Below are 14588 nucleotides of genomic sequence, written 5' to 3' on the forward strand. Positions count from 1 at the left end.
TTCTTCGTACTGAGTCGTGGTGGACACCGACCTCTTAAGTGGAGGTCGGTGCTTTACTAGGCTTAATCTATTGGATCAGGCCTTTCGATTGGACCTGGGCCTTTAACATTGGGCCAGGGTATGAACAGTGCCCCTACTTGAGCCCGAGTTCCTTTTAAGGCTTGGGTTCAAGTATTTAACTCGGGTTCGTAGCCGACCTTCACGGGTTTTGAAACCGACGTGATTTTCGCGACCTTTTGTTTCTGACAGTTACGTCAATTCAAGCGTCGTGTCCGTTGAGGGATCATTCAGGGATTGAGGGCTTTGGTAACGGTGCAGTCTTATTAATGACTGCCTCGTTTTTACCATTATGCCCCTCAGCCTATTTATAAATACTTTCCCTCTCTTTCGTTTTTCCGTTTCTGCAATCTTTCAAACTTTTCTTTTTCCCTGCTCGTGCTGCATTCTTGTGTTCGAAGATTTCCGTTCTTTCCAACCTTCGTTTCTTCGGATAAAGGTTAGTTTTGTTTCTTTTATGTCATGCTTCGCATTTGCATGTTTTGTTTTGTGAGTAGATAGGTCGACCTGTAGATTCTGGCTTCGCATCTCTCCTCTCTAGGGGCCGTGTTTTTTTTTTTCTTTTTCTTTTTCTTTTTCTTTTTGTAGGTTTCTGCCATTTTTCTTTGTATAAAAAATGGCTTCCGTAGATGTTCTTTCTTTGTGGGTTGATGACACTGTTCTTGGGGAGGAACCCCTGGTCGATGCTGAGTTTATCACTCATCTTCGTACTCATCACCGGCTCTGTACTTCGGAGGAGGACGAGCCAAAATATGAACTAATAATCCCGGGTCCTGAAGACCGGGTCTGTTTTGGGAGAGAAAATGAGGCGGCCCCTCATTTTTTCTTTATGTATGAGTGCATGATCACCCGTTTGGGTGTTTTTCTTCCTTTCTCCGATTTCGAGATATCTGTTTTGCATCACTGTAGAGTTGCCCCTACTCAACTTCACCCCAATTCTTGGGGTTTTCTGAAGATCTACCAGTTTATCAGCCATGCTCTGGACTTTCCGACCTCTTTGAAGATTTTCTTCTTTCTTTTCCATATGACTAAGCCCTTTAGTGGGCTAAACAACAAACAGCAGTGGGTATCCTTCCGAGCCATACAAGGTCGGAGGATTTTCACCCTTTTCGACGAATCTTTTCACGACTTCAAAAACTTCTTTTTCAAACTCCAAGCTGTAGAGGGTCACCACCCCTTTTTCCTGGATGAGCATTCCTCTCCCCGCTTCCCCCTTTATTGGTCGCCGCCTTCCTCTTGTGAAAAGTATGGTCCCGATGACCTGGACGAGGTGGAGGCGGCTATTGTGGGGTTTTTCCGAGAAGCGTGGGGGAAATCCCCATACTTAGATACCCGAAAAATCCTCCAGGGAACACCGACTTTTGTTCAATCTCAATTAGGTAGTGCGTGCATTCCTAATTTCCGAGTTATTTCTTCCGACTTGTATTCTACCGACTTGTAATTTTTGTTATTTGTTTTCTTTTGTAGATATGGCAAAAAGGAACGCTCAGGAGGCCTACCAAAGGGTCCAGGAAGCCAAGGCGAAGTCCCGGGCTAGGTCCGGGGGTGCCAGGGCGATCACCTCTCCTCTTCCTCCTCCTAAGAACACTGGCACTCCTTCTCAACCCATTGTCATTTCTTCCTCGAGTTTGCCCCGACCACCCCCTTCTGCCCAAATTCTCTCCGAGCCCGAGAAGAAGAAGCGCAAGACTTTAGAGTCTGGCCCTTCTTCTTTTGATGGTGGGGTTAAGGCGGATGCTCTTGCATTCGTCCGAAAGAACATCTATCCTTTTATAAATATGGATGATGTTTCTGTTCGAAACCACCTTACCACCATGGCCGAGGAGAGTTTTAGGACGGCGGGTGTTTGCGGCAAACTTTTGGACATTTTTTAGAAGACTCCCCTCAGCTCTTTGGGGGCAACCTCAAAAGTTGAGGAGTTGGAGGGGAGGCTTCTTCTTTTTGAAAAACATGAGAAGGAGTTGAAGGAGGAGAGAGATAAATTGAGGAAGGAGAGGGATCACCTTAGGGAGGAGGTAGGTAAGCTGCGGGCTCAATGCACTTTGGAGGCAAATTTGAGGAAAACAGCACAAGACAGCTACCACAGTTTATTTCAAGATATTGTTGCTGTGAGGAAGGACTTGCTGAACTCTCGGAACGCATACGCCGAGTTGGAGGACTCTATCGCCGATGGTGCCGAGGAGTCTTGGAGAATTTTCTTGGAACAAGTCAGAGTTATTGCTCCCGACTTGGACCTTTCTCCTTTACATCCCGACAAGGTAGTTATTGATGGCGCCATCGTGGATCCTCCTGCCCCCGAGGTCATTTCCGAGTCAGACCTGAAGACTCGGGGGCAGAGGATTATAGAGTCTCCTCCTCGTCCTAAGGATGCCTCGGGTTCTTCCTCTGTTCCTCCGGCCGGTCCTGGTGGCGCCCCTCCTGAGCCTAGCGGTGGTGATTCCTCGACTCCTTTGAAGAAATGACTCTTTATTTTTTATGGCTATATGGGGGCCCGGCCTGTGGGTCCCCTCTTTTTTAAACTTTGTTTCTCTGTTGGTGGTTGTGAACAATTTCTTTTTGGCCTTTTAAGGCCGTAAACAAAAATATTTATGGCGATTGCCCCTTTTAAACAAGGGCGTAGAAAAATAAATGCCCTTTTTTGGATAAGGGTTCTAAGTTACTTCGTGCGTGCATGCTTTTTTGATATATTTTTTGATCTTTTTTGAAGAAACCTCTTTGTTGGCTTGCTTTTCTCGAGCCTTTTTCGTTCAAGGGCTTTTATGCAGCCTTTAAACTTTTTCCAGGTTTTCCTATCTCTTTTGTTATCCTTTGTACTCAACTTTACTTTAGTGAGCTTCTATGACTTAGGTTATTTTTGTGATGCGTTTTTCCTTTACTCGGAGCTCGGTTTTCTTTTACTCGGAGCTCTTTCGAGTTCGTTTTACTCGGATTTTCATTTCGACTTGAGAGTCGGATGATTCCTGAGTTCTTACGATCAACTCATATAACCTCTTTACGCCGACTTGTACCTCGTCGTTTTATCCTGACGACCATCTAGGTCGGTTCATGGGATTTTCACGCTTTGTCGAGCTTAAGTCGGCGCGTTTCGTAGAAAGACTTAGAATAAAGAAGGATGCTATAAGAGATATTGAAAAAAGATCTTTATTAATTTGGAAGGTACCTTTTTGCTACTAAGGGTCTTGATAGCCTATTTTCCCTTAGCCTCTATTATGATGCCTCATTAAAAACCCTTCTCCAGAAAAAACCCTTTTCTTTGGGAAAAAACTCGTGAAGTTGGGAAAAGAGTACATCAGGGAGTAGAGTTCGCTTTTAACTGTAGTACCTTTTCATATTACAAGCATGCCACGACCTTGGTAGCTCAGTGTCATTTAGGTCGGTTACTTTATAATAACCCTTTCCTAAGACTTCTTTGACTTTGTATGGTCCCTTCTAATTTGCGGCGAGTTTTCCTTCTCCCGATTTGTTGACTCCAATGTCATTTCTGATTAGGACCAAGTCATCTGTAGCAAATGTTCTTCGAATGACTTTCTTGTTGTATCTTGTAGTCATTCTTTGCTTTAGTGCAGCTTCTCTTATCTGGGCTCCCTCTCGGACTTCGGGGAGCAAATCGAGCTCCTCTTTGTGCCCCTGTATATTTCCGACCTCATCGTGGAGAATTACCCTTGGGCTTTGCTCATTGATTTCTATTGGAATCATGGCTTCTACGCCATAGACTAGTCGGAAGGGTGTTTCTCCCGTGGCGGATTGGGGAGTTGTCCTATAAGCCCATAGCACCTGAGGGAGCTCTTCAGCCCAAGCTCCCTTTGCTTCCTGTAGCCTCTTCTTGAGTCCTGCCAGTATGACCTTGTTAGCTGCCTCGGCTTGCCCATTGGCTTGTGGGTGTTCAACCGAGGTGAATTGATGCTTGATTTTCAGACTAGCTACTAGACTTCTGAAGGTGGCATCGGTAAATTGAGTTCCATTGTCTGTGGTGATGGAATAAGGTATTCCATACCTTGTGATGATGTTTTTGTAGAGGAACCTGTGACTCCTTTGAGCGGTGATGGTGGCTAGTGGTTCGGCTTCTATCCACTTTGTGAAGTAATCTATTCCCACGATCAAGTATTTAACTTGTCCTGGTGCTTGGGGAAAAGGGCCTAACAAATCCATTCCCCATTTTGCGAAGGGCCAGGGAGAAGTGATACTGATGAGCTCTTCGGGTGGAGCTACGTGGAAATTTGCATGCATCTGGCATGGCTGGCACTTTTTCACAAAGTCTGTGGCATCCTTTTGCAAGGTCGGCCAATAGAATCCTGCTCGGATTACTTTCCTGGCGAGTGACCTTGCTCCTAGATGGTTTTCGCAGATCCCACTATGTACCTCCTCCAACACCTCGGTGGTCCTTGAGGTCGGTACGCACTTTAATAATGGCGTTGATATCCCTCTTCTGTAAAGGACATTTCTTACCAGGGTATAGTGTTGTGCTTCCCTTCGGATCTTTTTGGCTTCTTTTTCCTCTTTAGGGAGGATGTTGAATTTCAGGTATTCGACTAAGGGATTCATCCATCCGAGGTTTAAACCGACTACCTCAAGTGTCTCTTGTTTATCTTCTGTTTTTGCTACCGAGGGTTCTTGAAGGGTTTCTTGAATCAGGCTTCTGTTGTTTCCTCCTGGTTTGGTACTTGCTAATTTGGAGAGGGCGTCCGCTCTACTATTTAGATCCCGAGTTATGTGTTTAACCTCGGTTTCTGCGAAGCGCCCGAGGTGCTCCAAGGTTTTTTCCAAGTACCTTTTCATATTAGGGTCCTTTGCCTGATACTCTCTGCTTATTTGGGAGGTCACCACCTGTGAGTCGCTGTAGATTGCTACCTTAGTGGCACCAACTTCCTCTGCTAGTTTTAACCCGGCAATCAAGGCCTCATATTCTGCTTGATTGTTCGAGGCCGGGAATTCAAATTTTAAGGATACCTCTATTTGGGTTCCTTTTTCATCTACCAATATTATGCCTGCGCCGCTCCCTGTTTTGTTGGAAGATCCGTCTACATAGAGTTCCCATGTAGTCGGTTTTTCTTCTTGTTCTCCTGCATATTCTGCAACGAAGTCGGCGAGGCATTGGGCTTTAATTGCTGTCCGAGTTTCATATCTCAGGTCGAACTCGGAGAGTTCTATCGCCCATTGAACCATTCTCCCTGCAACATCCGTCTTTTGGAGGATTTGCTTCATGGGTTGGTTTGTGCGGACTCTTATTGTGTGAGCCTGGAAGTAAGGTCGCAACCTTCGCGAGGCTATCACTAAGGAATAGGCAAACTTCTCAAGTTTGTGATACCTTAGTTCGGGGCCTTGTAGTACCTTACTGATGAAATAGACCGGGTGTTGTCCGACCTCGTCTTCTCTGATCAGGGCTGAAGAGACAGCCCTGTTTGCTACGGATAGGTATAGAACGAGGTCCTTTCCTGGTATTGGTCGAGTTAAAATGGGAGGTTGGCTTAAGAATTTTTTGAACTCTTGGAATGCCTCCTCGCATTCCGAAGTCCATTCAAATTGGCATCCCTTCCTCAATAAAGAAAATAGAGGAAGAGATTTCAGTGCCGATCCCGCCAAAAATCTGGAGAGGGCTGCAAGTCGGCCATTGAGCTGCTGAACCTCTCTCAAACAAGTCGGGCTCTTCATTTCTAGGATGGCTCTGCATTTGTCGGGATTGGCCTCAATCCCTCTTTGTGTTAGCATGAAGCCTAGAAATTTCCCCACTTCTACTGCGAAGGCGCATTTTGCGGGATTTAGTCTCATCCCATGCAACCTTATAGTGTTGAAGACTTGTGAGAGATCGGCTAAGAGGTCGTTTTCTTGCTTGGTTTTTACTAACATGTCGTCGACGTATACCTCCATTAGGCTCCCTAGATGGGGGAAAACACTTTGTTCATCAGCCTTTGATACGTGGCTCCTGCATTCTTTAGTCCGAATGGCATGACCACGTAGCAATAGTTGGCTTTTGGTGTGATGAACGATGTTTTCTCCTGGTCGGGTTCGTGCATCGGGATTTGGTTATATCCCGAGTAGGCATCCATGAATGACAGGTATTGGTACCCCGAGCTGGAGTCCACCAGGGTATCAATACTCGGTAGAGGATAAGGGTCCTTAGGACATGCCTTATTCAAGTCGGTATAGTCGACGCACATTCTCCATTTGCCATTCTGTTTCTTGACTAGCACTACATTGGCTAGCCACGTTGGGTATTTGACCTCTCTAATAAAGCCGGCTTCCAAGAGCGCCTGTACTTGTTCTTCTACTATTGAGGCTCGTTCTGGGCCGAGCTTGCGTCTTCTTTGCTGTACAGGTCGGGACCCTGGGAAAACCGAGAGCTTGTGGGACATGAGCTCGGGATCAATCCCGGGCATGTCGGAAGCCTTCCATGCGAAGAGGTCGGAATTAGCTCTTAGGAGTTCTCCCAACCTTTGTTTTAGGGTTTCCCCTAGGTTGGCTCCTATGTAAGTGTTTTTTCCTTCCTCCTCACCGACTTGTATCTCCTCGGTTTTTCCTCCCGGTTGGGTTCGCAGCTCCTCTCTGGTTCTTGTGCCGCCTAACTCAATGGTGTGGACTTCTTTGCCTTTTCCTCTCAGATTTAGGCTTTCGTTGTAGCACTTTCTTGCCAATTTTTGATCTCCCCTCACCGTTGCTATTCCTCCCGGGGTTGGGAATTTCATGCAAAGGTGGGGAGTAGATACCACTGCTCCCAGGCGATTAAGAGTAGTCCTGCCGATTAAGGCATTGTAGGCTGACCCTTCATCTATGACTATGAAGTCTATGCTCAGAGTCCTTGATTTTTCCCCTTTTCCAAAAGTGGTGTGAAGGGGTAAGAATCCCAGTGGTTTTATTGGCGTATCCCCCAATCCGTATAGGGTGTCGGGGTAGGCTCTCAACTCTTTTTCATCTAACCCTAGCTTGTCGAAGGCGGGCTTAAAAAGGATGTCCGCCGAGCTTCCTTGGTCTACTAGGGTTCTGTGGAGATGGGCATTGGCTAGGATCATAGTTATCACCACGGGATCATCATGCCCGGGAATTATCCCTTGCCCATCTTCTTTCGTGAATGAGATAGTGGGGAAGTCGGGTGTCTCTTCCTCGACTTGGTAGACTCTTTTGAGATGTCTTTTGCGAGAGGATTTAGTGAGGCCCCCTCCCGCAAATCCTCCCGAGATCATATGAATATGTCTCTCTGGAGTCTGCGGTGGTGGATCTCTTCTATCCATATCATCTCGCTTTCTTTTCCCGTGAGTGTCCGACCTTTCCATGAGATATCTATCAAGCCGACCTTCTCTGGCCAGCTTTTCTATCACATTTTTGAGGTCGTAACAGTCGTTGGTGGAGTGACCATATATTTTATGGTACTCACAGTAGTCGCTGCGGCTTCCCCCTTTTTTGTTTTTAATAGGTCTAGGGGGTGGCAGCTTTTCAGTGTGGCAAATCTCTCTGTATACATCCACTATAGAGGTTTTGAGAGGAGTATAAGAGTGATATTTTCTGGGCCTTTCGAGACCGAGTTCTTCCTTCTTCTTGACTTTCCTTTCCCTCTCCTTGGATGAGGGAGGGGGTCCGGGTCGCCAACTCAGGTCTCTTAATTTCGCATTCTCTTCCATATTGATGTACTTCTCGGCCCTTTCTTGTACATCACTTAGAGAAACGGGGTGTCTTTTAGATATGGACTGTGAGAAAGGACCTTCTCTGAGCCCATTGACTAGCCCCATTATGACTGCCTCTGTGGGCAGGTCTTGTATCTCCAAACATGCTTTGTTGAACCTGTCCATATAGGCTTGCAAAGACTCTCCGACCTCCTATTTTACTCCCAGGAGGCTCGGTGCATGTTTTACCTTATCTTTCTGAATTGAAAACCTCATCAGAAACTTCCTTGAGAGGTCTTCAAAGCTGGTGATAGATCTTGGTGGGAGGCTATCGAACCACTTCATTGCCGCTTTTGATAAAGTGGTCGGGAAAGCTTTGCATCTCGTAGCGTCGGAGGCATCGGCTAGATACATCCGACTTTTGAAGTTGCTTAGATGATGCTTTGGGTCCGTGGTCCCGTCATAGAGGTCCATATCAGGGCTTTTAAAGTTTCTCGGAACTTTTGCCCTCATGATGTCCTCACTGAAGGGATCCTCTCCACCCGGGAATTGGTCTTCTTGGTCGTCACGGGAGTTATGGCCCTTGAGGGAGGATTCTAGCTGTAAGAGTTTTCTTTCTAACTCTTTTCGCCGTTCCATCTCCTCTTTGAGGTACCTTTCAGTTTCTTTCTGCTTCTCCCGCTCTTGCTCCAATTGTTCTAAGCGACTGTGGACCAACCCCATTAGTTCAGTTACGTGGGATGGTCCACCCTTTTCCGATTCTCGCTCGTCTGAAGGATTTGCCTTCGGGTTTTTTACCCCGGAGGTGCCTTTTCTATGTTGATCATTAACTTCCTGGTGGAGGGTTACATCCACGTTGTCATTACCTGCGTTCAGATTCTCTTCTTCGGAATCCGTTTCCGCATGGACTTCTTCGTGGAATCTATCCGCCATCGATGGATGATCTCTCGGGTCCCCGACAACGGCGCCAATGTTACGGTGGGTAACCGGAGATTAATAAGGTGGATGACGTTTGATGGCCCAAGTGTATGAAGGAGGAGAACTCCGGGTGTGTCTGCAACTCGGGAGGCTCCGTCCGACTTGCTCGCGTGCAGGAATGGGGGGTGGTACCTGCAAAGACACTCCGATGCCTAAGTTAGCAAGGGTGTGAGCAGGTCTAGAGAGTATTGGGCTTAGAAATACCTGATTGGTGTCAGTGTACTTATAGTGGTGAGCCAATAACCACCGTTGGAGTAGTGCCGTATCTTTAGGATAATAACCGTCCCATTATCTTGGGGAGGTTAAGATATGGCTTTATGAAGTGGTTAGAGAGATTTCAGGGGCGGTTACTCATTCGAATGAGTATTTATCTGCCAGCTAATCTCATAACCGACTTCTTCGTACTGAGTCGTGGTGGACACCGACCTCTTAAGTGGAGGTCGGTGCTTTACTAGGCTTAATCTATTGGATCAGGCCTTTCGATTGGACCTGGGCCTTTAACATTGGGTCAGGGTATGAACAAATACTTACATTAATATTTATTATAGTATTTTTAAATTTTAAAAACTATTTTATCAAATGTGTTTGTTTTTTTTATATTTATTAAAAATTATTTTTAATTTAATTTATCAAATACAAATACTATCATTTTTATAAACTATTTTTAAAAAGTAAAAATTTTACCAAACTAAATCTTATATTAACGGTGTATAATTTTTTTTTTGCTCAGGTGTATAGTAGATATCTTTAATATAAGATATCAAAATTTTCGTGTGTCAACTAGGGAATGTTTCTACGTAAGATGAAATCGGATCTGTCTTTGTTTAGATTCGACTTTAAATATTAATCAGGTTGATTTTCAGATTTTTACTCATTTAGTACGTAAACTTTCATTATTTTCAGATCACAATAAAATTGGAGCCCAAACCAGATGAAAATGGACTTCATATGAAATCTAAACTAAAATAAATAAATAAAAACAACTTGTTACTAATGGATTTTTTTTTTATCAATATGTCACTTTTTTTTTTCAAAACTTAATATCAAAATGTTTTTCTTTTAAAACTATTAACTTAGATGTCACTCTTTTTATATTACTATAATTAATTATAATTAAAAATTTAAAACTTAACAAATTAAAAGAGTGGCATTTAGATAATTACCTTCAAAAGATTATGACATTTTAATAATATATTTCAAAAAAAAAAGCATGGCACATCGATAAAAAGATCCAACTAATGAAACTTAAGATGTAGCGTTAAAAATTAGTATAAATTTGTTTTATATAAATTCTAATTCATCAATAATTGCCACAGCCAAATATATATTATAAAAGTAAAATATTTTATTAGAATTGGACTCAACAAATCAAGTGTAAACTCACTCAATTAAAAACAAATAAATTTATTTTACTAAATATAAAACTTATTTAGAAAACTGAATTAATAAAATTAAAAGATTATGATAAACACAATGAAAAATATTATAACAATTCAACAAGTACATAATAATAATAATAATAATAATAATAATAATAATAATAATAATAATAATAGTAATAATGAAAAATGGTTTAGTCTGGTCAAATAATAATAATAATAATAATAATAATAATAATAATAATGGAAAATGGTTTAGTCTGGTCAGATCGGGTGATTTGAACTTTGGTCTTGACTCAATTGAATGATTTAGCCAAGTCATTTAATTTGATTTCGTGTTTGACTTAACCCTATCGAATTCGAACCGTGTTTAGAATTTAAAATTGAGACCAAATCGTATTATAAACACCCTCTAATATCAAGGAAATCAAACCTGCACACTAAAAAATAAAGTGACCAAACCTAAAATCTACGACTCTACGTTTAGAAATGGAAAATGAAAATAAATATGCTGAGCAGTGAGGTTGAATAAGTTTAAAATATGAAGAAAAAGAAAGTTAAGATGGACTAATTCTTTAAAGAGAAAAAATGAAAATTTATTACGTATCTACCAAATAAAAGGCTGACAAACAGCAGGTGAGAACACTTAATATAAAAATTTCGATTAACTTTTTATAAAATTGATAATTAATAATTATTAAATAATAATTTAATCAAATTTATTAAATCATTTAAGTATATAAATTCTTACCGATGCTCAAATGTAAAACATAGTCAGAGGCCTCATAATACAAATACAACTAAAACATACACAAATCCTCCTCAATACCTTTATTATTTAATTAGCTTTTTGGTTTCTAAGGCAATGTCTTAACAAAACACAAATAACATGATGTCAATCAACATAGAATATGTTGTTGATAATCTACATAGTTAAGACCCTTAAAATTTAGAAATAAGACAAATAAATTTTTACTAAAAAATAACAAATGACAAATTTAGAATACGATCACAAATTTATATATATTGATACAATATAAAAATTAAAATAGATAAATAAAAACCTACCATGTAGATTATATTTATTTTTGTCTATAGTTTTTATTTATTTTTTAAAAATATTATATTACTATATGTACAAAAATATCTTTATAAATAATTATAAAAAATAAATATATTTGTATAAATATTTTTTATTAAATGACTAAATAAATTTCTATGAAAATATATTTTTTTAATAAAAAATTAAAATTAAAATCAAATTAATTATATCAATTTAATAATCTCAAAAAAAGTCAAAATCAATTAACTAAAAAAAAATACTTATCAATTTTTTATATTATAACAATAGATATAAATTAGTAATCTTATCAGAATAATTACCTTTTTTTAAAAGTACGAAAGAAAACAAATAAACTTTTCTTACAACGCATATGCGGAAAATAGGCACGTGGTAAGGCTTATGGTTCACTTGTGTATGCTCGTTAAAATTTTGGATGGTAATAATACTAGTTCTCAACTGAAATTATAATGAGTGAATACCCACTACCCCTGATAATTATTTTGAAAGGACAATGAAGTTTCTAAAAAAAAGAAATACCTAATCCGATTTTTGATATTTTTTTTTAGGATTGATTAGTCTCTGTACAAAAAAAATAACATTGATTTTTTTTGCACAAAGACTAATCAATACCATAAAAATAAAGCTCAAGGACCGAGTTAGCTTTTTTTTTTTTTGTCAAGAACCTCGTTGTCTTTTGAAATAATTGTTGGAGGCTATTTTAAAATTTTCTCAATTATAATTAAAGGAAAAATGATAATTAAACAAAAATAAAGGATACTTCTATTATTTCTTATTTGGCATACTTTATTTTTTGATTATACTACAATGAAGTTTTAGTAAAGAATAAAAATTTTTGTTTAACAAAAAAAATTACATAAAAAATTGTTATGTGCAACAATGCACATATTTTTTTCTAAATTTAATAAAAAAAATATTCTTTATCCAAATTTATTTTTCACCAAAAAATTACTTATTTGTATGATATAAAAGATAAGTCTATAATCTTTTCTCACATATCAATCATTTAAAAAAAATAGAAAGTTTATAAAATATATCTTATTTAATAAAAAAATGATACGAAGACAATCTCTTAGCAAGCCTAGGGACGGATATATATATTGTAGCGGGAGCAAGTCCTCCCTTACAATTTGAATTTTTTTTTTAAATAGTATGTGATAATAATATTTATTTGTCCTTATTAAATTATTTTTGGATTTGTCACTTGTTACAAGTCTATTAGAGCACGTCTTGTATTGAACGTTAATGAGTTGAAATACCTACAAAAATTACTAACTCTTAAATTAAAAAAAAAGTTAAAGAGATTCTTTCTTATGAACTATTATTTTCTATTTATTTGGATGGATTAATAACTATTGTTTTCTACTCCTAATTTTTGCATTGATTTACATTCACCTAAATAACAGCTTGAAACTGAATTATCATAACTCTCTAATTATCTGAATTTAATGTGATACGTGACATATAATTATATCATCTTTGAATCTTTAGGATTTTGTGTGGCTTACAAACTAGGATTTTAACTTAAACCTTCTAATTAGATTAAGTGACCAAGAAATTGGCAGTTAATTGAGTTAGAGGAGGATTAAAGTACCAAGGAATTGGAGTCTAATCACTTAAAGTTTGCTATGAATGGAATCTTTGCATAATTAAAGTAGTTAATAAGAATTGTTAATTCTGAAATTTGAACATCTCAAAAACCTTAACTGCTTTCTCACATTGTTTCTTACAACCACTTTACTATTTGCTTTCTTAAATCTTCTAAATTACTGTTTAATACAATTTGAACTCAAAACATTCATTTTTGCTTGTCTAACTAAGTAAATCACTCAACTATTATTTTTTGGTCCATCAATCCTCGTGGGATCGACTCTCACTCACATGAGGTATTACTTGGTACGACGCGATACACTTGCCGGTTAGTTTGTAGTTTTCAAAATCCGCATCAGGAGCTATCGACTACTTGCATTGGAAGACTTCGCGGAAGAACCAAGTGAGAGAACATAAGATGAGAAGACACCACATCCAACTCAAAACCTTAAGGTGTAAAGTGAATGGGATGTGGGACTCACTCCTTATACACTACATATGAGTATTCATCTTCGATGTTTCACCATGAATACTCCTTAAACAACCAGACCAATTAACCATCAGCTCTCTTTCTCGTTACTCCTCACACACCACATATGAGTATTGGTCCAAACCATCCTTGTCGGGAAGACTTTCGATGTTTCACGTTGAATACTTCCTTAAACCACCAGATCGATTAAACATCAACTCTGATACCACTTATTAGGACACTGTGGGGAGCTCTCAACCATCAGAGAGACTTCAAAGAGGAACCATGTAAGAGAACATAAGATGAAAAGATACCACAGCTCTAATACCTTTTGTTAGGACATCGTGAGGAGCTCTCGACCAACGAGGAGACTTCGGGGAGGAACCAAGTGAGAGAACATAAGATGAGAAGACACCGCATCCAACTCAAAACCTTAAGGTGTAAAGTTAATGGGTCTCTCATATTATAAACTCATCACCCTTCATTGTTTACTTCAACGTGGGATTAATTCTTACACTCCTCACACACTACATGAGTATTCGTCTCTGATACTTCACCTTGAATACTCCTTAAACCACCAAACCGATTAATCGTCGGCTCTCGTCCTTTTTTTCTTTAATGTGGGACTAATTCTTACATTCTTCACACACCACATATGAGTATTCTTCTTTGATGCTTCATCTTAAGTACTCCTTAACCCACCAGATCAATTAACCATCGGCTTTCTTTCTTGTTTTCTTCAATGTGAGACTAATTCTTACAATCCTCACATACCACATATGAATATTTATCCAGACTACCCTTATCGAGAAGACTTTCAATGCTCTTCAAGTTAAATACTCCTTAAACCAATTGAATACTCCTAAAATTACCAGACCGATTAACCATTGGCTCTGATACCACTTGTTGGGTCACCGTGGAGAGCTCTCGACCATCAGAGAGACTTTAGGGAGGAACCAAGTGAGAGAACATAAAATAAAAAGATACCACATCCAACTCAAAATCTTAAGGTGTAAAGTTAATGGATCTCTCATCTTATAAACTCCTTATTCTTCCTTATTTTCTTCAACGTGGAACTAATTCTAACACTCCTCACACTTACAACTTAACATTATTAGTGTGTTGTATGGTGTTGAAAATACTTTACAGTCAAAAGATGAATGATATACCATCCCAATTCATTAATAAAATGTTTCTCTTTGACAGTTTCTTAGAAATTCAAATGACGTTTGTTGGCACTTATTGCCAAAATAGAAAAACTTGTGACAGTAATTGGAAGCAATTTTTAGTGTCAGTTGTGAATATTTTTAGAAATCTTATATGAGTTGCTTTCAATGTAATACCCTATAATTAAACATGTTTATCAATAATTTATTATCATCACTACAACAGAGATAGGGAAGAAGAAGAAGAGCATAAAAGAACAAGTAGAAGCATAATTA

Source organism: Arachis stenosperma, chromosome 10 (assembly GCF_014773155.1).
Source record: "Arachis stenosperma cultivar V10309 chromosome 10, arast.V10309.gnm1.PFL2, whole genome shotgun sequence".
Lineage (NCBI taxonomy): Eukaryota > Viridiplantae > Streptophyta > Magnoliopsida > Fabales > Fabaceae > Arachis > Arachis stenosperma.